The sequence below is a fragment of the Canis lupus genome, chromosome 4 (assembly GCF_048164855.1).
Source record: "Canis lupus baileyi chromosome 4, mCanLup2.hap1, whole genome shotgun sequence".
Taxonomy (NCBI): domain Eukaryota; kingdom Metazoa; phylum Chordata; class Mammalia; order Carnivora; family Canidae; genus Canis; species Canis lupus.
The window spans coordinates 81,146,671-81,171,853 of NC_132841.1; the positions used below are offsets into that span (position 1 = coordinate 81,146,671).

The 25,183-nt window shown below is 34.4% G+C and overlaps 1 long non-coding RNA gene across 13 annotated transcripts in view; it reads left to right on the forward strand.

The window, feature by feature from the left end:
- The first annotated feature begins 16,287 nt into the window (after positions 1–16,287).
- Positions 16,288–25,183, forward strand: part of LOC140632722 (uncharacterized) — a 186,520-nt gene continuing 177,624 nt past the window's right edge. For all 13 annotated transcript variants that reach the window (XR_012030416.1, XR_012030408.1, XR_012030407.1 and 10 more), the window contains exon 1: positions 16,288–16,493. This is a non-coding gene — a long non-coding RNA (uncharacterized lncRNA). The remainder of the gene's footprint in view (positions 16,494–25,183) is intronic.

Sequence of the window (25,183 nt, forward strand, 5' to 3'; positions counted from 1 at the left end):
CGAATCCTCTGAATCATAATATATTATGAACCCATCAAAAGCAGCATTTTATGAAGTATTTATTACCATAAATTACATGAAGATTAAATTATAAATAAGTAAAAAATGTGTCTTCTGAGAAGGTCTAAAAATTACAAAACAAGATATTGCAACATTTATTTGCAGATGACTTTATTTTCTGTGCTTATAAATTCAAAGATGAAAAAGCGATTTTTAAATAGAAATATTGTGTAATAAAAATGTATTTCAAGCAATGATTTTTGATTACCTCAAATTATCAATATTAAAGTAACTAAAATATTGCCTGTCAAGAATCTGCATATTTAACATTCTAAAAATTAAAAAAAAATCATTTTATCATTTGCTATGAACTGAATTACTTGCCTCCCCACCATTGTATGTTGAAGCCCTAACTCCCAATGTAATGGTATTTGGAGGTGAGGCCTTTGTGAGGTAGTTAGGCTTAAATATGATCATGAAGGTGGGGACACCATGTTGGAAATAGTGTCCTCGCAAGAAGTCAGAGACCAGAGCTCTCTTCATCAGGAAAAGACCCAAAAGACAGCCACCTGTGCAAGCCAGAAAAGGGGCTCTCACTAGGACCAGACCTGCCAACATCTTGATCCTTGACTTCCCAGCATCAAGAACTGTTAGAAATAAAAGATGCCTGTTGCTTAAAATACATAGTCTATGGTGTTTTATTATAGTACCCTGGGCTAAGACAGCATTCATATAGGAAATCCATAACATTTCTTTGAAAATGAAAATATACTTAGAAGGAGCCCTTATACCAACAATGCACTTTCAAATGTTCTACAAGCTGTTTTTTTTTTCCTTTTTTTTTTCTTTTGTAGAGATGATTTTTAGAGCATTCAAGTATAAGACACACTCCCTTTCCTTTGCCAAGAAAGAAATCAATACCAATGGAGTGCATAGGCCACTGGTCTGGAGTAATTTTCCTGTATGACTTTAGATCCTGAAAAGATATTATATAAAATAACTGATGCAGGAGAGTGTAAAACCATTCACAGACTTCACCTGCTCTAACATCTAGAGCGGTTATCTTGCAAAATTGTCCTGGGGTATGAGTTCCTTCCTATAGATGAAAAGAAATTCCTTTATGTTTCTTTTGAATATAAACATAGTTGGGGGGGAAAGTGCATAAGAAATATTCTGTTCTGTTTTAGATAAATAGTAATGTATTTTAGTGATGCCTTATCAAAGGAAGGTAATTTGAAGATTATGATTTTATGGCAATGTCTGTGAGAACATACTGGATTAAAGACAAACGCTGAGGTTATAACTGTTTCTTGAAAAGGTTAATGTACATTGTGTCTTCTGCTATCACTCCATTTGATATTCAACTAACTTAATACAAAATAGCCTAAATCATCTTTTTGAAAATTTTGTAGTTATTCATAAAGTTCTCTAGACTGCCTTCTTTTTTTTAAGATTTTATTTATTTATTCATGAGAGACACAGAAAGAGAGAAAGAGGCAGAGACACAGGCAGAGGGAGAAGCAGGCTCCACGCAGGGAGCCCGACATGGGACTCGATTCCGGGTCTCCAGGATCACGCCCTGGGCCAAAGGCAGGGGCTAAACTGCTGAGACACCCAGGGATCCCCCCTAGACTTCCTTCTGACCCTGCTCAAGGCACAGTGGAATCAGAATTCAGTTGGTGCTTGTAATTTGAAGTGTGGTAGATGAAATTCTGTTGACTTAAAATATTTAAGATATTTATTGAAATATATTTCATATTTGAAAATAAAACTGAAATTCACACTCTCTACTTCATTATCCAGTAGAAAAGATCTTTTTTTTTTCTATTATGGAGGATATAAAATATTCATGCACACTATAATGTAAAAAGAAACCTAATATTATTTATGGATAATAAAATCCCCTATTAAGAAAATTTAGGAAAATCCAAGGGAAAAAAATGTAGCATTTAAAACAAAAGAGTTCATTTAAGTGTGCAAAGGTCAATTAAAAATTATGTTTTTCTTACATATCATAGAAATTGCCAGTTTAAAAACATAAGGCAAACAGTTACATTAATAAAAACAGCTACAATAAAACTACCAAGTGCCTTAAAAGTGTAAAAAACATTAAGCTGCATATGCCAAAATAGAAAATAATATATAAGAAAATTTGGAGGGGCACCTGGGTGGCTCGGTGGTTGAGAGTCTCACTTCCACTCAGTTCATGATTCCAGGGTCCTGGGACCAAGTCCCAAATCGGCTCCCTGCAAGGAGCCTGCTTCTCCCTCTGCCTGTGTCTCTGCCTCTCTTTGTGTTTCATGAGTAAGTAAAAAAAATCTTTTAAAAAAGAAAGAGAAAGAAAGAAAGAAAAAGAAAGAAGAAAGAAAGAAAGAAAGAAAGAAAGAAAGAAAGAAAGAAGAAAGAAGAGAAGAAAGATTGAAAGAAAGAAAGAAGAAAGAAAGAAAGAAAGAAAGAAAGAAAGAAAGAAAGAAAGAAAAAGAAAATTTGAATAAATGGGAGAACTGATGTTCTATGGTTCAGAGCACAATATGGTGTAAATATCAGTACTCAATATTAGTAAATTCAATTCAGCCTAATAAAAATAGCAACAAGATTATTCGAAGAACTTGGAAAGCCAATTTTAAAATTCATATGAAAAAGTAAATGTGTGAAAGAATAGTTCAGACAAAATTTGTTAATAGATTTCATCTTTTGCTTGTCTAAGTAAAAAGAATATTTTAATATATGGTATGAACGATGCATTTCATCATCCTATGCATTAATCATTTTCTTGGAAAAATGATGTCTAGAGAACTATTTACATGTACTCTGGTTATCCTTCCCATTATTTTGTATTTTCAGTAACTACTATATGTAAATTATACTCCCATTAGTGCTAATGAATTATACAAATATATATAAATGTAATTATTATGTATCTATAACTGATTACATGGAGTACATTGTGTATATTTAAGCATACATAAATAGAAAGCATAAACACTACATACATATATATAATTATATTGGGACATATTTATTAAAATAAAATATTTACATAGAAATTAAGCTTATTGTATGGCTGTGCCTAAATCATAGTGAAATGAGATTGTCACAGGTAAATAATTATTTTTACATCAACCTTCATATTTTAAAGCATTGAGTTGTATTTTATTTTAATTAATTGCTTTTATTTCTGTATATGTGCTGCCAAAGCGAGCACAATCGCTTTTATTTCTGAAATTGGCTTCTGAAAATTATGTTGACTTTCACAAATAGGCAAATACCCTGTAGATTTTATCTTATGCAATTTAATATTCTGAACATGGCTTCTAATTTTTATTTTCTAGTTTATAAAATGCAGTGGTAATCTAGATTTCCTTAACATCCTAATAAAGCTGACTTTGCATTTTGTTTCTAAATATTTTGCGGACAGATTTTAATGGAAACAAGAGGCCTCCTTTTTTGTCTACTATTGTCTTGCTCAATTCTGTACTTTATTTCCATCCATTTAAATTCTTACATTGGCATAGGGCTAATTATCTTGGAATACTTCTCTATATCAAACACCCTTTCAGGATCAGAAAATAGCAGCCTTTCTCCTTTTGAATATATAGAAAAAGTAGCACCTATTTTACAGAATAATCAGCTGAGTAATGTTAATGTTAATATAACTGGCAAACAGGAACTAAAATCAGTGTTGAACAAATTCTATCAAGAGTTAGAACAAAGCCATAAGGTGGCCTCACCATGGGATCCTCTCTCTGACCCCTAATTGTCCCTTTCACTTAGGATATCTCACTGTTTACTATTCTTCTATCAGGCTGTTTTCATACACTCAGAGTTTTAACACTATGTCAAGAAGACCTTTCCCTACTACCCTGCAGAAGGGGGTACACAGTTATAATGTTAAATATTGTATTAAGGGATACTTGACCCCAAAACTTCTTGAATCTTAAAGGAGGAAAGGTTTTAAAAGTAGGTGAGAGGGCCTAGCATAGCTCATCATAGGTAGACTTTATGTCTAATAAATAATAAGCAGTGTCATTTATTTATTTATTTAATTTTTTAAATAAATTATTTTTTTATTGGTATTCAATTTACCAACATACAGAATAACACCCAGTGCTCATCCCGTCAAGTGCCCCCCTCAGTGCCCGTCACCCATTCACCCCCACCCCCCGCCCTCCTCCCCTTCCACTACCCCTAGTTCGTTTCCCAGAGTTAGGAGTCTTTATGTTCTGTCTCCCTTTCTGATATTTCCCACACATTTCTTCTCCCTTCCCTTCTATTCCCTTTCACTATTGTTTATATTCCCCAAATGAATGAGAACATACACTGTTTGTCCTTCTCCGATTGACTTACTTCACTCAGCATAATACCCTCCAGTTCCATCCACGTTGAAGCAAATGGTGGGTATTTGTCGTTTCTAATGGCTGAGTAATTACTCAAGCAGTGTCATTTAAAACATAGTAAACCATACCTCAAGAAGAAGTCCACATGATGGTAAAATTTATTTTCTAATGAATTCTTACAACTTTCAATGTATTAATTGTCCTTAAAACTACAGTTACTTTCCCAGGAATTATGTAATATCTTACATTATGAAAAACCAATGAACTCATTCCATGGTCTTCTTTTTTAGTCTCTTTTAGAATTATTAAAATTAAGCATTTAGACTGGGTGTTCTTTACTGCTACCAAGCTTTGAGATAAAAAGAGGACTTATTGCAAGCTTGTGCCACTGCCATTATAGCCAACTATCAATATTTAGGATTGTCATATAAAAAATTATTCCTTGTTTATCTAAAATTTAACTTTGATTACACGGATGATTCTTATTTGCTAAATCCAGCAACTCCACTGATGCTGTGGCTACTATTACTGCTACTTCTGGCTAACAGTTTAAAGTTAGTTTAACATGTGGCATGTAACGCTTAAGCAGCTTATACGTATTGTCTCACAGTCCTCACAAGAATCACATATAGATGCTATTATTATGCCCATGTTATCAAGAAGAAAAACCTAAAGCAAAGAGAGGTTAAATAACTTGACAAGGCCATACATCAGGTAAGTGATGTGGTTTGTTTCAACCCAGTCATTGAAATACAGAGTCAATGTTACTATAATCTAAGATTTACTGCTTGTAGGATTTTTTTCCTACTTCAAGTTTAAAGAATTTCATCCTATATAAGATGCTTCATTTGGATGTGATTACATTCAATATTATGAAATACATTCTGTTGGGCAGAGGATTTTAGCTGGCTGCTAGCTTAGAGAAAATAATATGATAGAGGAATGAAAGAGGAATCAGCTGCCTGGGTAATTCACAACACAAAAAGAAAGTTGTTTCGTTTTCCTTAAGAGAGCAAAGTCTATTTTCCAAAATATTTAGATCACGTCTTTTTTTTTTTTTTGACCTGTACAGATTTCTAACTCACAACCAGTATGTCTCTCTGCTGTTATAACCAAGCCAATGGTCTGCAAACAAGAGTGTTGCTCACTTATTTATTTCAAGGTATGAAAGTGCTAATTTGACACATAAATTTCAAAATAATATTACCGCATAAGTGTACTGCATTTGCCCGATTGCCTAATCTTTTCCTTATGGACCTGATGGCGTTAATCTGCAGGATAAACCCTATTGAGTTCCCAAACCAATTCTGATGAACGTGAGCTCTAAATTAGATTGCCCCTACCAGGAATTACTGTAAGTAGTAGTATATATTGGCCCAAGCTATAACTCCAAGTAGGTAATTACCAGAAACATGCTGAATGAAAGGGCATAAATATAGAAGTATATAAAGTTCTCTTGAGTATTTTATGGAACATTTATTTGGGTGCCACCTAATGCTACCTCCAGAGTTCCTTAATCTGACTTCATTATGTTTTCTGGCTCCTTTTTTCCTACCTGAATTTGCTATAGTGACAGCTGTTCCTTGTTGATCTTGTTTTGGCTTCTGCATCTGGATTCACTCCTGGTACATGGTCACACATCCCTGGTTTTCAGGAGGCTTAATTCCTGCTTTCTGGCATCAGCTACTGCATTCATTCAGATCCTGCAATAGGTTCCCAGCAGCGCTTCATTCTCCATCATTTCAAATCAGCTTATATCTATTCAGACAAGCCATTCCAGTCAATTACCCAGTTATGCCCATGGAATCTACCCCTGGTTGGCCCCATGGATTATAGCACATGCAAATCCTCTTCTAGTCAAAATCCATATTCAGAGTTCTGCTTTCACAACAGGACTGGATTTTTGCCTTAACAGTCTGTATGGCTGAGACCTTCACATTCTCTCTAGTTTCTGGCAGTTCTGTGGAAGACAGTTAATATATTACGGTCTCTCAAATCAACAGACTGGAACCTCTAAACTATTTCTAACATATCCAATGCAAGGATTAAAATTACTTAGACATCAACATTGGACATTTGACTCCTAACTATACCTCATTCCTACATACCTTAAAAAATAGACTACAGTTAGATTATACCACGTTTAGTACAAATCTACTGCCAATTCATATCTTCTGTTGAATAAAGTTTGAAGTCACATGATATATATATTTTTTCCCTAGCAACATTTTTATTTAGCCTCTTGTATCTTGTTCTTCTTTCCTCATTCTATTTTTCTCACCTTTTTCAAGCTCTGGGGGAAACATTTAAATGCAACAGCATCACCAAAATCAAGAATTATAGTCAACATGTATTCATGTATTATTATTATTTTTTTGTCTTTATAGTGAAATGACTGTTCTTAAGTAAAACGACATATTTTCTCATTACCAGTTTGGGGGATTTTTTTTTTTTTTGTGAGGGGCAGCAAGTTAATTTATTTTTGAGTTTTGTTGCTTTTTAGATTTTGCTTTTAACTTCACTGGTGATGTCTGTGCTAGATTCACAGTAATCCAACAACTCTGCTTCCTCAGTTGCTCCATTATTTTTTGTATAGTCTTTTATTCTTTTAGCCAACTTGTTTCTTAACTACCTATCCCATATCAGCAGTTGTCATTATAGGCTCTGATTTTTTTTTAATTGTTTCCACTTTTTTTGAAATAGGCTTTTTTTTTTTTACCACTTCCAATCAAATATATTGTCAGGCTTATCATATAGAATCCCCAGAAAGAGCCATTTTCTAAAATATTGAGAATGACCTCTTCTTTGTATGGAGGTCCTGAATCACATAAACCAGATATTGCTGAAATCTGAGCGATATGTAATTTCATTCTGTTCCCTTTGCTGTGAAATATAGAACCATTGGTGTCATGAAATCGAAGAAGGATAAAAATGAAGGTCTTTACTGATAGAAGCATGTGCAGTTTATATTAGATTAAGAGGGATGGAAACAGATCTGTAGCTTTTGAAGTACATGAAAAACTACAGTAGCACCAAAGATACTGGCAGGTCAGGGGTGTAAATGGAAATAACTACTTTAGGGACAGACTGTTCAAGACCCATATTGAGAACCTGTGTGTCGCATATTTCCAGAAAATCAATTTATTTTCAGTAACTTGGGAGCGCTATGGTTTATGAAATATAGTTATAGTTCAACTGTCAGCACAAAGCAAGATTTCAAAGTGAAGTTCACCAGTGTTGTTTTCCTCCTTTAGGAGAAAAGCACCTCAACTATTTTACTTTGCTATGCACTTTTCAGTTTTCTACCTAAATTCGTTCCACAAGATGTCTTAGTAGATGTGTTCATCGCTTGCAAATTAAAATAATTTGAACCTGTGTGAACATGTTCATATGATAGATGTGATTCATAAGTGAACTTGTCAAGTTAAATAAAATATTTAGACAAACTATGATAAAAACAATTTTTTACTTGTCACTGACTAATAAGATGAAGTAAGGCTCTGCCTACCGAACACATCTACCTACAGATACCTTTCGGTTGTAGCAAATAAATAGTAAGTTTCTATTTGTATGTTGATATCCCCTCAAAATAAATCACAGAAAATTTACAGATATTCTGAAATATCTCTTTCAATACCTTATGATGCCTAGCGGTAATGGGAAACATTTACCAAGCCATATTAGTTATCATATTAAAAACCATATTTAGTTCCCAGAATTATGTATATAGCAATATATCTTATTAATGATTAAATGAATATCAGTGTGTTATTAAATAAAATTACTATTTACTATTTAATCACTTTTCAATATGGAAAAATAGTTTATAAAATACCTTGAATATGAGTAGAATGCTATTACTTTTATTTATCAAATACAATCCTTTTTGTTAATAATAGATATTAACATCTGAAGAGTTTTCTTCCTTTCTTCCTTTCTTCTAATGATATTAATCAAAAGATCTATTATTGACATCATGAGATCTAATGGTTTTGTTTTCCCCCCACAACCAATATATGGCACATTTATTTAGCTAAACTTTTAGACTTCAGGAAATGAAAGTATGAATTAGTATATAAGAATGGTGCTGTAGAAGTACATGACCCTTCTGTGGCTCATAGAAGTTCAGATTTTACCGATATCTTTTATTGTGTATCTGTTCTGCCACAAGAAATTCCCTTATTCTGTAATAAATAAAAAGCATATATTACCTGGAGGTGGAGATAAGGAATATCTTTACAGAATTAGTAAATGCCTGTAGTCATGCATTCAAAAACCATTCATCTTTTCCTAAACCCAGTTTTGGCCAAAAATTCATCATTGTGTGTTTGTTTCATACCACAATTTCCATAAAATGTAAATGCTGCAGTTTGGCCTTGGCTGAACATAGAATTTGACAATAGATTTAATAAAGAAAAAGAGAGAGTAAGACGGCACAGGTATCTTGAGGCTTGATGAAGAAAAGGGAGAACATCAAGGCCGATAAAGAAAGCTTTGGGTAGAAGATATAAATTGTGAATGCATCATGTTTTTTGTTAATTCTCCAGCAATGGTTTTCTGGAAGTTCTTTGGTTAAGTGTGTAATCTAGCATTGAGTATAGGACCTAAGTGTGAGTTAAACATATTTAGAGGGCATATTAAACAAAATAGCAAACCAAATAGTGTGCATATGACTTCTTTAAGAAGACAAGAACTTAGCAAATGTAAATGCCTTTCTTTATTGGTGCCAATATCTAAAGAACCATTTCAAATTCGATTGATGAAGGACATATGTTATGATGATACTTCTTTCCCTAGTGTCCCAATGTTAGGTTAGGAAGTGCTCCAGAGAGTGCCTTGAGATAGAAACAACTCAATTTATTTTAGCTATGCATAAATCAGTATTAATAATATATGAGAGGGATGGCTGAGTGGCTCAGTGGATGAGTGTCTGCCTTTGGTTCAGGGCGTGACCTGGGATCTGGAATCAAGTCCCACATCGGGCTCCTCCCAGAGAGCCTGCTTCTCTCTCTGCCTGTGTCTCTGCCTCTCTCTTTCTCTCTCATGAATAAATAAATATAATAATAATAACAACAATAATAATAAATGAGAGATCCATTGTATTATTTAGGATACTATATCCCATTTTCTGAAATTGCACCACTTGTAAATGCAAGAGTTGTGTTAACCTCTTTCACTTGTGAAATGTAGATTTCCAAAACATGACCCTTATGTCAAATGTGAGATGTGCCAACAGCAATAGGCAATGTAACTGATATGTCACATATTGCCACAAATTTGGTTTGTTTGTCCTACAGGTTAAAAAATATATATATGAAAAAAAATATATGAAAATTATTTTGAGGGATCCCTGGGTGCCTCAGCGATTTAGCACCTGCCTTCAGCCCAGGGTGTGGCCCTGGAGTCCCAGGATCGAGTCCCACATTGGGCTCCCGGCATGGAGCCTGCTTCTCCCTCTGCCTGTGTCTCTGCCTCTCTCTCTCTGTGTCTCTCATGAATAAATAAATAAAATCTTAAAAAAAAATGAATGAATGATTTTCCCACTTACTCCCAACTTCCGTAGATTCTAAGTTAGGGAGAACATATATAGTATCACCCAAGCTGGAAAGAGAGTCAAGGAAAAGTCACTAAAGCTGCACCAGATAAAATAGCATATGTAGACAAACTGGCCTATATTAACAATAAGTAAAATGGAAAGAAATGACCTGATAATCAGTTTGAAACTTAAAAAGTAAAATAAAAACAATATGCAAAAGAAAACAACTGAAGTAGAATACAATTCAGTTAAAAAAATTTCAGTAATGGATGTCATAGTAATAGAATTAGCTAAAAAATAAATAAATGAAAGCCAACAGGGAACAATGAATACCCAAACAATGCTTTTAAGCATTAATAAATACATTAGTAGACAACCAAAACTTAACATACAAGGAAAACTTAAGAAAATTACTGTGAACATAAAAGGAAAAACAAAAAGATTAAAGAAGTAAGAGAGAACATAATGAACATGGGGGGAGGTATAAAATAATATTAGTATTAAGTCTTTGAAGTAGAAAATCCAAAAGTTAAATCCAACAAATCCAAAGGGCAGTATTTGAAGGTAATAAGAGAGATAATCCAGAAATTAAGGAAGATCTGACACTACATATAAAAAAAGAGTCACTAGTCACTATACCCCAACAGGGAAAATTGAAACAAGCTTATTGATGTTCATATATGCTGATTCAGATATCAAATTCAAAATCAAAGAATTATTGATTTCCTAGATTTATCAGTTAAGAAAGCAAATAATAGATAACTTGACAACTACTGCCTTAAGTAAACATTTATCATAGGCATGGGTTTGCATTAAATGAAACCATTTAGAAAAGTTATCAGGGTTAAGCCTTTTTTCTTCCTGTTGTGCCATGTGGCTCTCATCTTATGGTTATAAGATATTATACTATCACTGCAGATGCTTTTCAGTATTTTCAGGCAAGAAGGATAGGTTTGGAAAAATTAAGGGTAAATTAACAATATTTTGTCTTTTATTAGGGGGAAGTGTGGTCATTTTTATAATGTATTATTTTAGGTAACTATAACCACATTTTTTTTTTGTAGTTCCAATTTAGGATTAGTAGCAAGAAAAATCGGCATGAGATTTAGTAGGCAAAAATGGGACAATATCTATCAAATTCAAAGGGCATCGCTGGTTAAAGGGAATGAAGGACAAACACAGTGCTAAGGTCGGGATGTGCCTAGCCTTCTGCAAGCTAGAATTTGCTCACCTGCACTGGAGCTGGTTAGTGACGTTTCTCTGATTGTTTCTGAACACTCAATTCCCTAGTTTTTACAACATTGTATATCATCTAATTTCAATATAGAGTTCCTTGTTGCTTAATACTCACAGAACTTCTGCTTCCCTGATTGAGACCTAAGAGATACAGAGGCAGTTCTTTGGCAAAACTATGTGCCATTTGAACACTACTAAGTATAATGGGATGAGCGACATGGGTAGTTTTAACTGGACACATTGCTACTTTTAGCATAATTAGACTAACTTTATTAGAGAAGGAAGAGGAGTGCTTATTGATTGAACAAATAAAAACATACAAATGAACAAAACAAAGAGAGAGAGAGAGAGAGAGAGAGAGAGAGAGAGAGAGAGAGAGAGAGAGAGAAACCAGAAAACAGACTCTTAACTAGAGAGAGCAAGCAGAGGGTTACCAGAGGGGAGAAGGATGGGTGGCTGGGGTGAAACAAGTGAAGGGGATTAGGAATGCACTTGTCTTGATGAGCACTGGGTAATGTATAGAATTGTTGAATCCCTAATTGTATACCTGAAACTAATGTAACATTGTATGTTAATGATATTGGAATTAAAATTTACAAAAGCAAATACAACATTCCATCTCTTTGGCTAATTAACATACATTCATATACTTCTCTTAACAGAAAAGACTCTTAGCCATCGACTAAGGGAGAAGCCCCATATCCCACACAGTTACTGAGGTAAGCTGTAGACCTAACTCTTTGGGTGATGTATTTCATTCTCCATCAATTCTAATGAGGCTCCTCATAACCTTAACAGTTGAAATTATTAAAGGCATATTATCTGCTTCTACCAAATCTGCATACATGGAGGAGGAAAAAAAATAACTGTCATTTAGTCCCGATGTAGTAAAGAGAGGATGTGAAACTAATAGCAACTGCTGATCATACCAAATTCTGCTGATTAGGAATTGGATATACTGCTGTTAGAGGAATGTTATTTGGTTAGTCAATCATACTACCCCTACTTCATTTCTCTAGGAAGGTCTCCATGGCCCATTTTATTTCAAATTTCATGGGTCTGCCTTCTGTGAAAATCATTTGTGGTCATTACCCACATTGCAAATCAGCCTCAGAGTGATTATCCCTTCCTGGGACTATACAGTGTTTGTGCCTCGGCAAGTTATTTATGACCTTTACTCCTTCTTTCTGTTCAGCCATCCAAATCATGTGATTTTTGTGTTCTTGTTTGCAAGATGGCTATTCTACATCCAGAGATGGGGCCTGAATTCTAGGCAGGAAGAATAACATGAAAATAAACAACATAAAAATAAAATGATAATTCGAAAGCACAAAACAATTAACTCTTTTATCGCTGCTAATCATAGCATCAACAATATTTCTCCCATCAGTACCAACATTGTCAATTCTGCATTAGAGATTTAGGTTGGGAGTCAAGAGTCAAGAAAAAAACATTTTTTCTAATGTTTTACCGTTTTCATCTACGAAGAGCTGCATTACGCAAAGAATTTTATTACAACTGCATTGGTCATTATTCTGTCGCATCGACACCATTATCTGCATGGAAATGTAGACAAGTGAATATTTGTGGGTGGGTTCATTGCTACCTAAACAAAATTGAAGCCCTATGAATAAGAGAAGAGTGATTGATATCAGATAGCATCTACCAGAGTCAGCCATTCTTGCCCAAATATTAGATGGCACATGCTTGAACCAATTCTTTCGATCTCATTGAGAAAAAGAGAGGAGGGGAGAAAAGAGAGAGAGAAAGGGACTAAGATAAGTTTTAAAAGCATATTGTCATTAACCAGAATCCACAGCGGCAGTTGGTAGCTGATAATATGTAGCACTTGTGACAAGTCCAGATATAGATTATCTAATGTGTCTAAAACCAAACTGTTTGTCCAAGGCTGGAAGGAAAATGGAGTTACCCTAACCAAGGGAGAATTAAAATATATAGTATTTATGGGTTTATAGACTAATTTTATTATTTGTTTGTATAAGATTCCTACACTAAACCACAAAGGGAGGAACTGGTGAAAAAGCATACACTACTATCCAGCAGTTGGAAGCGACCACCAAACTATCTCCCAGAAAAGGAGGAAAAATAATGTAATCATAGAAAATAAGAATTCACACATAATTAGCAGATTTCAAAGAAAATTGAACCAGAAAATTTAAACAGGCAAGAAGATTTTATTTTTTTAGAGTTATTTGTTTAAGAGAAAGAAAGAGCCACAAACACGGGGGAGGAGCAGAGGGAGAATGAGAAGCAGAACCCCCACTGAGCAGGAATTACCCAACCCCGCCCCAAGCTGGGGGCTTGATCCCAGGACACTGAGATCATGACCCTTTACTGAGGGTGGATGTTTGACCAACTGAGCCACCAAGGTGCCACCAAGTAGGCAACAAAGGTTTTATTCAAGATCATGGCAACAGGCAAGAGGTCAGAACTCACTTTGAGCTCAACTCTAAACCAAGAGCAAGGAAGGTTTTAAGAACTGGGCTGGGAGGGTGGGGGGTGGGAATCATAGACCACCTATGTTTTCACCCTACTCAAAAGAAACTAAACTGTCATATCTTTATGACAGGAGGTAATTTTCAACTTGGAACAAGATGCAGCATGGGAATTAGGTCCCTACCCTTTTAGAGACTGGGAGTTAGAGGTGCTGTCTTGATAATTACATTTCAAAGGGATAGCTCCCAACTCCTTGAGAAAGGCACTCCTGGCTTGCAAAATTGGCAGCAGGCTTTTAAAAAGATTTACATTTCCAGGACGCAGATGTAGTTCCATTTACTTATTTTTTCCTTTTTTTTTTAAACTGTACTTCCGACCTCTTATCCAAAAACAACAACAACAACAATAAAAATAATAATAAATCATTGCCAAGACCAAGGACAAGGAACTTACTCCCCATGTTTTCTTCTTAGGAGTTTAATGGTTTCAGGCCTTACATTTAAGACTTGAATCCATTTTGAGTTAATTTTTGTGTATGGTGTACAGTAAGAGTCCAATTTCATGATTGTGCATGTGGATATCCAATTTTCCCAATACCATTTATTGAAGAGACTAACCTTTCCCTATTGAGTATTCTTGGTTCCCTTGTCAAAGATCAGTTGATAATATATGCATGGGTTCATTTCTGGGCTGTCTGTTGTGTTCTCTTGGTCTGTGTGTCTGTTTTTTTTTTTTTAATTTTATTTATTTATTCATGAGAGACAGAGAGAGAGAGAGAGGCAGAGACACAGGCAGAGGGAGAAGCAGGCTCCATGCAGGGAGCCCAACATGGGGCTCGATCCTAGGTCTTCAGGGTCACGACCTGGGCTGAAGTCGGGGTTAAACCGCTGAGCCACCCAGGCTGCCCAGTGTGTCTGTTTTTAATGGCAATGCCATACTGTTTTGCTTACTATAGCTTTTTGATATAGTTTGAAATCAGAAAGTGTGATGTCTCCAGTGTTGTTCTTCCTCAAGATTGCTTTGGCTACTTGGTGTCTTTTGCGGTTCTATACAAAATTCAAAATTTTTTTTTTCTGTGAAAAATGCCATTAGACATTTGATAGATATCACATTGAATCTAAGAATGACTTTGCGGGATACCTGGGTGGCTCAGAGGTTTAGTGCCTGCCTTTGCTCCAGGGTGTGATCCTGGAGACCCGGGATGAGGTCCCATGTCTCCCTCTGCCTGTGTCTCTGCCTCTCTCTCTCTGTCTCATGAATAAATAAATCTTTATAAATAAATAAATAAATAAATAAATAAATAAATAAATAAATAAGACTTTGTATTTTGTGGATATTTTAACAGTATTAATTCTTCAAATCCAGGGATGTGGAATATCTTTCTATATATTTGTGTCTTCTTCAATCTCTTCCCTTAGTGTTTTGTTGTTATCAGAGTCCAGATCTCTTGCTTCCTTAGTTAAACTGATTCCTAAGTATTGTATTGTTTTTGGTGCTACTATCAGTAGAATTCTTTAAGATTTATTTTGTTCAGATATTTTGTTTTTACTGTATAGAAATTCAACTGACTTTTGTATATTGATTTTGATATATTTCTATTATGTAACAACAACATCTGGATGGTCTTATACTTTTTTTTTAAAGACTTTATTTATTTATTCATGAGAGACAGAAGACAGAGAGAAAGAGAGAGAGAGAGAGATGGCAGAGATGCAGCAGAGGGAGAAGTAGGCTCCATGCAGGAGCCTGATGTGGGACTCAATCCCGGGTCTCCAGGATCACACCCTGGGACAAAGGCAGGCACTAAACCACTGAGCCACCCAGGGATCCCTGGTCTTATCCTTCTAAGGGTGTTGGGAAGTCAATCCTTTTATTTCAAGTGATGGACATTGAATTACCTATGGTGAGAATACCAAAACTGTTTCCTTTTTCAAGTGATTATAGTAAATATGAGCCAGAAACTGATGTATTCTGGGACATATTTCCTAAACAGAGGCTTTATTTTTCTGTGAGTATTCTAAGAATATGTTCTTACTCTTAAAAAAGATAGTCTCAATTCTTGGTTCAGTTCTGTATATTATCATGTCAGGGCACTGTCCTTGAAGCTATCACAGTTTTTCTTTCTTTCTTTCTTTCTTTCTTTCTTTCTTTCTTTCTTTCTTTCTTTCTTTCTTTCTTTCTTTCTTTCTCTTTCTTTCTTTCTTCTTTCTTTCTTTCTTTCTTTCTTTCTTCTTTCTTTCTTTCTTTCTTTCTTTCTTTCTTTCTTTCTTTCTTTCTTTCTTTCTTTCTTTCTTTCTTTCTTTCTTTCTTTCTTTCTTTCTTTCTTTCTTTCTTTCTTTCTTTCTTCTTTCTTTCTTTCTTTCTTTCTTTCTTTCTTTCTTTCTTTCTTCTTTCTTTCTTTCCTCTTTCTTTCCTTTCTTTCTTCTTTTTCTTTTCTTTCTTTCCTTTTTAAAGATTTTACTTATATATTCATGAGAGACACACAGCAGAGAGAGGCAGAGACACAGGCAGAGGGAGAAGCAGGCTCCATGCAGGGACCTGATGTGGGACTCGATCCTGGGACTCCAGGATCATGCCCTGGGCTGAAGGCAGGCGCTCTACCACTGAGCCACCCAGGTGTCCCAATCCCACAGTTATTTCTTTACAATGAAAGAATACATAATACTAAATCAGCCTCATGGAATGGAACTTAAGTGACATAACAGAAAGATGTAACAACCCAGGGTTCTTGCTGACATCACTGACATTGAATGAAACCATCTTGGAAATGCCTTCCCCATGGGCTTCTTACAATTTGAGATTTTTTTAAAAAATGTGCTAAATGTTGAAACCATCTCTAGTTGGGTTTTCTGTTGAAGACAACCCAAAGAGCTCTAAGTAATACAAAGAATCAGAATTTAAGTTCTCATAAACTACACTCCACAAGGGTAAGTAAAGTTCTTCCTTTAATAATAATAATAAAATAATAATAATAATAATAATAATAATAATAAATAAGCAATGGGAGCATTTTTCAAAGGCAAGATAAAGGATATGCAAAAAATATCTGTAATAAATACATCATGATAACCATTACTGTCTAGTTGACTAGATTTGGGTAATTTAAAATTTTGATCTGTGACAGTTCTTTGTTTGCATCTTATAACCTAAGTATATGATATTTTTAAAAAGATTAACTGGGTGACGGGCACTGAGGGGGGCACTTGATGGGATGAGCGCTGGGTGTTATGCTATATGTTGGCAAATTGAACTCCAATTAAAAAATATGTAAAAATAAAAAAGAAGGGGAGGTGGGTGAGGGGATAGGGTAACTGGGTGATGGGCACTGAGGAGGGGCACTCGATGGGATGAGCATTGGGGGTTATACTATGTGCTGGCAAATCAAACTTAAATAAAAACAAATGTAAAAAAAAGATTAAATTTTAAAAAGTATTGAAAACCATCAGTTAACCTATTAGTAAACTGTATTATAAAAGTTAATGATGAGATATTTGTTAAATTACAGTTGTACCTCACAGGTGGTATAAATTTCTGCCTACATCTTGACCTCAGTGTTTAACAGCACAGACCCAAATCATCAGCTTTGATTAGTATTTCCTTATCCTTTGAAAACTTCTTTAAAACTTATTTTTCCAAACCTTTCATTAGAATGCCATTTTATGATTTTTATTTTTAAGATGAAGAAACACTCACAGAATGGAAACATTTATACAACAAAATTATCTCATCAACTCTCAATAACATTTTGAAAACAACATTATATTTTCCAAAATAAAGATAAAAATATATTTATAATAGGTGCTGCCAATGCTCTCGTAAGTGGGATAGTTTCCCCCCAATCTTATCATTGTTTCTTGTGCAGCCTTCTGTTTAGTTATATTTTTAGACATATCTTTCAAAATACCATTCCTAACAAGCTTATATAAATTTAGCTTTCATTTAATTAACCTTTCTTCAATAAGAATTTTCATTCAAGTTCTTTGTTTCTATCTGTTCTGCATTATCTTCAATATGAAATGGGAACACATTCTGGAAATTTCTTTTGAATATAGAAAGCTGAATTTTAGCTTATGTAGAAGTTGAAAATTTAGATGATGCCAATTGCAGTCAAGGTCATACCAAAAATATATTTTAATAGAGGAGCTAGGCCTTGCTGGTGAGAACTACACAAGTTTGATATAGAAAAGAAGGATGTAAGAACAGTCCTTCTCTGGACCCATCACCGATGGAAAACAACACTTCCCTGTCCATAGATGAGCCCACACAGACTATGCAAATGTAGACAGGGGCAAGACACCATAATCAGATGCAGTAGGTGGAAACAAATATGCTTGAAAAGTGTGAATTTATTTAAACGACAGCTCAAGAAGTTACACTTTTTAGAAAAGTGCATATTTTTAAAAATCACTTCAAGACAAACCAATTACCATATGCTGTGAGGTCTGAATTTATCCTAAAATGAAAATGTGTTAAAAATCTGTCAATTACTTTTTTTTTTTTTTTTTTTTTTACTGGTAATGCTTTTGAGCATTTCCTTTTGGATTCTATCAATTAAGTGTTAACTTCCTTCTACACCCCTCTTTTTTTTTAATTTTGTAAGCTAAAATAGCTTAGAGTAGTGAAATACCATAGGCAGCATGGAATAGAAAAATTAACTCCCCCCCCAACGCGCACGCGTGCACACACACACACACACACACACACACATTTTAGGTTCCAGTGCTTACAATTAGTGCTTTTGAAGTGCAGAAGTCATTTAAAAAACCCAACCCATATCAATTTATGCTTAATGAGTGTGTACTGAGAGATGATACATTAGTTTATCATTGCTGCTGTAACAAATTGCCATAAACTTAATAGCTAAAACAACACTAATTTATTGTCTTAGAGTTCTGTAGGTTAGAAGTCCAGGATGCATATTACAGCATTAAAATCAAACTGTCAGCACGGCTGTTTTCAATGTGGAGGCTCTGGGGAAAATGACTTTTTCTGGCCTTTTCCAGAGGCTGGTGCCTTCCTTGACTTGTGACCTCACAACACTGAACTCAGCTTCCACCTCGACGTCAGCACATCTCTCTTGACTCTGCTCTTCCTTCTTCCTCTTCTAATGACCCTTGTAATTAGACTGGGTCTACCAAGATAAACCAGGATAATCTCAGCATATTTGCTTTTCAATCAAAATACATCTGCAGAGCCCCTTTTGCTATGGAAAGTAACATCTTCAAAGATTCCAGTGGTAACGACATGGATTAGGGGATGGAACATTGTTCCATCTACCACAGAGACCAACATCAGATGCTCAGGGTTCCCTCCTTTTAAATCCTAGAATATCTCCTTTTCCCAGCTAAAATATTTCATCACTCCATGAATTCTAGATTTCATATTTATTTATACAATAATATACAAAGTGATTTAAATATTCTTGTGCAAAAAGTATGATCTTTAGTATTGCAAGTGACTAAAATGCTTTAGGTAATGTTTAAATATTTTGAAGCTATGAATAGAACTTACATATTAAAATAACATTTTTTAATGTTCTTAAACACTAAAACATTATGTCAATAGAAAGCCTGTGAGATCCTGAAAAATGTTGCTAATAAAATAAACTTCCTAGCTTTAAAAAGTTATTTATCTAGGAAAGAGTTAGTAATAATGATAAGCAGTTCAGCTTTTCATACTCACACATACTGATTTCATGTCTTTTTTTTCCCTTACGGAAAATTTATATTCTTCATACAAAAGTTTAAAATTATAGGGAAGAATTACAACATCCACCTTAGAGAAGGATGGGGATGTTGAGCTATAGTCCATGTGGTAAGATATGGACTTCAGTATGTTGTTTATTTAAATATCTATGGATCTCTAGCATATGTTTAATTAGTGTTATTCCCTATTTTTAAAGAACAGAGTAAATTTAATGTTGGATTGGTAATTTCTACTGAAAGGCCTAAATGAAGATAGACAGGAAAAAAGCAAACACACACATGCACAGAATAATAAGCCAGCAAAACATCAGCATGAACACCACCACTCATTCTAAAATATCACATCAAAATAAAAAATTAAGGTGGCAAGACACATACAGTTTTCTCAGGAATACAACAGCCTATCCAGAACTCATAGTGGGTCAACATGATCCCTCCTCAAAAACCAGATTTATTTGGACCAGGACTGGAAACTTTCTTGGAAGACAGTTAAAAAAGTTTGGCTAGCCAAATTGCTATGAGAGAAATAAGATTACATGGAGTCTTTTGGATATCTAAACTGAAAGAAAAATTATAGAGACCTCTACCGATATTACAAAAATCCTATTTCACATTTCAACATTAATGAGATTATACTTTTCTTTTTTTCTAAGTGTACAGATTTTCCTAATTTCATTTAGAGAGACAAAATGTTAGAATGCCCAGTGTAATATAAGTTGTAAAGATACACTTATTGAATAAATCAGAAGCTAGTTTTTGAAAAGATGAATATTTTGTGCAGAACTTTGGTGAACCAGCGGGAAAAAGACTGAAGTAACAAATTGGAAAATATTAGAAAAAATAAGGAAAAGTCTTTTTTTACATCCTAATATGCGGTGAAACATTAGATGGATCCTCATCAATATCAGCATTGACTCTAAAGTCATAGCAATTGTAATTAATAACAGGAGCATGAGATGAACAGGAAGACAAGCCAAAAAAGGTACACAGACTATCTTCCCTTTTTATTGAAGAATATATATATTTTTTTTTTGGTGCAAAAACCAGTATCACTGTATTTTAAAAGATTTCATGAGAAGTTATGGATAATGTTTTTCATTCACCCTGTCCATCAAAATTTGTATTTTGGAACATGATCATCATTCCATTAAATTGATTATTTTTGTATAGTACTTTAAATGATGTTGGTAAAGCTGCAAGATCATTTTTTACTCATTTCAATGACAATTTTTAGCAAAATTTTTATCAATATTGTGGATACTAATGACATATATGAAGTTTTGTTTAAGAAGAATATTTTCCTGACAGTGAGAAAGACCCAACTGGCATTATGCATACCAAAAAAACGAGTTTGTAGTCTTTTTTTTCCCTATGTGATGGATAAATCCTTTGAAATTGAGTGTCCTATGCACTGCTAGATTTGATGTTACTCTCTAGGTAGTCAAAATGCAGAATGATTTGATGCATACTTAATTTTTTTTAATTTAAATGATGTAATTCTTGCAATTGCATACATGCTCTTTAATTAAAAGCAAGGGTGGGGCAGTATGAGTGGCTCAGCGGTTTAGCGCCGCCTTCAGCCCAGGGTGTGATCCTGGATACCTGGGATCGAATCCCTCGTCGTCCCTCTGCCTGTGTCTCTGCCTCTCTCTCTGTAACTCTCATTAATAAATAAATTTTAAAAATCTTTTTAAAAAAGAATAAATCTTCTATTAAGAAAAGCAAGTGTGTAGGACAGAAAATTAATACAAAAAAGCATGTACAGATGAATATGATACAATATGTTTTATCAAGTAATATTTATAGCTGACTGTTGGAATTATTAAAATTAAATATTACTTTTGAGGAAAATATGATCAGCCACAAATATAAAAGATGACACATAATTTTTCAATTCATAAGCTAGTTTCTAAGGTCCTTCTAAGTATAATTTAGACACTTTTGAATGCATAATGAAGATTTTGAGTGATCTGAACAATGTAGACTAGATTAGTTATAGTGAAAACAAGTCACAAAATATAGCAATTAAAGCCATACTGAAAGGTTCTTGTGTATGTTTCCTTAATCCAGCTCAGCCCCTAAAACTAGACTGTTACAGAGAAATTCATTATATTTGGAAATACAGAGAAAAAGTTTCACAAAATATAGTTTTTTTCTTAGTGTGTACTTTTACGTTTCTGGAATTTAGTCCTGTCTTTTGTATTTGAACTTTTTAAACATGTGGCTCTATTGATATTGCAGTTGTATATGCGATGTAAATCCTTGTTTCATATATTTTTCAATATATTTTTATTGTAACATATAAATGTGCTATGTACAACCTCCACACTTGAGATCATACCAGTGAAACATAAATGCATTAATTAAAATTGTCAACCTTAAGCCTACCCTTTCCTAGATTTTATTAGGATGTAGCAGAGCTACTGGTAGACAGATCAATTTTCATCTCTCTTTCTTCCTTATTAATAAGCAAATGATATAAATTGATGAAATTTATGTGCAAACAGGACATAATTTCTGATTGGTCCAAGCCAATTATGACATATATTTTTTTTTCTATTCCTTTGTGTTAATGAGTAGTCTAGCTGTGAGTACTTTTATTTTTTTTAAGTACATTTTTTTTTGAAGTAAAGTAGGACTCTTTGGGGTCTTCTCCATAGAAATTTTCATTGTGACAAAAGAAAGGAGTTGTAAGACAAGCATTTTTCCTGCTTCCTTCCTCCTTGCCTTGGGGACTCTCTAGACAGGACATAAACCCTGTATCTGTGATAACTCACTCAGAATCATGGAAAGAAATCCTTAGAAATAAGGTTAATTCCCCAAGTACACAAAGAAAGAGAGGAAAAGGGCTGTATCCAAGACTGCAACCATGGACCCTTTGACTATTGACTATAGACGCACCTTATTTTATTGTATTTAGCTTTATTATGTTTTGCAGATACTTAATTTTTCACAAATTGAATGTTTGTGGCAACTCTGCAGGGAGCAAGTAAATTGGTACCATATTTCTAATAGCATTTGCTCACTTCGTTTCTTTGTGTGACATTTTGGTAATTCTTGTAATATTTCAAACTTTTTCATTATTGCTTATGCTATGATAATTTGTGAAGAGTGATAATTTATGTTACTATTGTAATTTTTGGGAGGCACCTCAGACCATGCCCATAAAAGATGGTGAACTTAAGTAATGGATGTTGTGTGTGTTCGAATTGTTTTACTGACCAGCTATTCCCAATCTCTCCCTGCCCCTCTGGCTTCCTATTGGCTGAAACACAATAATATTGATATTAGGCCAGTTAATAATCCTACAATGTCTTCTAAGTGTTCAAGTGAAAGAACAAGTCACACATCTTTCACTTCAAATTAAAAGGTATAAATGAGTAAGCTTAGTGAGGGAAGAATGTCTAAAGCTGAGGTAGGCCAAAAGTTAGGTCTCTCGTGTAAGTTAGCCAAGTTGTGAGAGCAAAGGAAAAGTTCTTGAAGGAAATTAAAATTCTACTCCAGTGAATGCTCAAATGATAAGAAATAATAATAAAGAAAAAAACCTTTATTACTGATGAGGAGAAAGGTTTTCTCTTTCTTTCTTTCTTTCTTTCTTTCTTTCTTTCTTTCTTTCTTTCTTTCTTTTGTGTGTGTGTATGCGTGGTCTAGATATAAAGTCAAACCACTCACAATTTTCTGTTAGCCAAAACCTAATCCAGAGCAAGGCCCCAGTTCTCTTCACCTCTATGTAAGCAAAGGGAGGTAAAAAAAAAAAAAAAAAAAAAAAACTGCAGAAAGAAGTTTGAAGCTAACAGAGGTTGGTTCAAGAGGTTTAAGGAAAGAAGCTGTCTCATAACATGAAAGAGCAACATGAAACATCAGATGCTGATGAAGAAGCTGCAGCAAGTTATTCGGAAGACCTAGCTCAGATCATTAATGAAGGTACAACAGATGTTCAATGTAGACAAAACAGCCTTCCTTTGGAAGACGATGCCATTTAGGACCTTCATTGCCTAGAAAGGAGCAGCCAGTGACTGGCTTCAAAACTTGAAAGGCCAGACTAACCATCTTGTGAGGGGCTAATGCAGATGGTGACTCTCAGTTGAAACCAGTGCTTGTTAAACATCTTGCAACAACTATGGCCCTTAAGAATTATCATAAATCTACCCCATCTGAGCTGTATAAATGGAACAATAAAACTTGTATGACAGCACATCTATTTCCAACATGGTGGTTTACTGAATATTTTAAGCCCACTGTTGAGACTCACTGCCCAGAAAAAAAAAAAAAAAAAAAAAAAAGAAAAGAAAAAAGAAAAAGAAAGAAAAATATTCCTGTCAAAATATTAATGTTCATTGACAATGCACCTGGTCACCCAAGAGCTCTGATGAAATATATAACGAGACTAATATTTCCATGCCTGCCAACATAACTTCCATTCTGTAGCCCATGAACCAGGGATTAACTTTGTCTTTCAAGTCCTATTATTTAAGAAATGCATTTTGCCAGGCTGTAGCTGCCATAGATAGTCATTCTTCTGATGGTTCAGGGGAAAGTAAATTCAAAACCTTTTGGAACGGATTCACCATTTTAGACAGTTTTAAAAATATTTGTGACTTATGGGAAGAACTTAAAATATCAACAGTAATAGGAGTTTGGAAAACGTTGATCTCAGCCCTCATGGGTGACTATGAGGAACTAAAAACTCCAGTGGAGGAAGTAACTCCAGATATGGTGGAAAGAACAAGAGAACTAGAATTAGAAGTGGATACTGAAGATGTGTCTGAATTGCTACAACCTCATGATAAAATTTTAATGGGTGAGGAGTTGCTTCTTAGAGATGAGCAAAGACAGTGGTTTCTTGAGATGGAATCTACTTCTGGTGAAGATGCTGTGAAGAATTGAAATGGCAACAAACGATTTGGAATATTTCATGAACTTAGTTGATAAAGCAGCAGCAGGGTTTGAGAGGATTGACTTCGATTTTGAAAGTTCTACTGTGGATAAAATGCTGCCAATATTGCATGTTACAAAGAAATTGTTTGTGAAAGGAAGTCGGTCACTGTGGCAAAGTTCATTGTTGTGTTATTTTTAAAAATTGCCACAGCCACCCAGCCTCCAGCAACCACCACCCTGATCAGTCAGCAGTCATTAACATCAAGGCATGAATTTCTACCAGCAAACTGATTGCAACTCACTGAAAGCTGAGATACTGGTTTGGAATTTTTAGCAATATTTTCTAATTAAGAGATAGACACTTTAAAGATGTAGTCCTATTGCACACTTCACCAACTACATTATAGTATAAACAGAATTTTTCTATGCACTAGGAAACCAAAAAATACATTTGACTTGTTTTGCTGTGGTGGCCTAGAACTGAATCCACAATATCTCCAAGGTATGCCTATCTCATTAACAAAACCCCAAAAGCATGCAGTACATTTTCTTATGAATTAAGCTAATCTTAGTCACAGTTCTGTTACTGTAGCCAAAAATATTCCTTTATCATACAACTTTTATTTATTCGTTTATTTATTTTCCTTGCTCTTTTATTTTTCCTGTTAACTCAGTGGACTTAATTTTAAGTTGCATAAACCTAAAAAAAGAATCAACTTATTTATATTTTTAACTACTCCCAATTAATGTACATGTTTTATGAAAAGTAGAGGATAGCAATTTAGAAAGAAAATAAAATAGCACTCATGTTAACATTCTGTTATGTATCATTCATCTCATTTCCTGACATACACAGATGCACACACATCCATAAATCCCAGAAATTAGTCACCTGAGAAGTTATGTAGTTTTGCTGCCTGATTTTTGAAATAATTTTGTTTTTTTTAAAGCAGTTTTGGGTTCACAGCAAAATTAAGTGGAAGGTACAGTGATTTCCCATATACTTACTCTCTCCACACATGCATAGCCAGCCA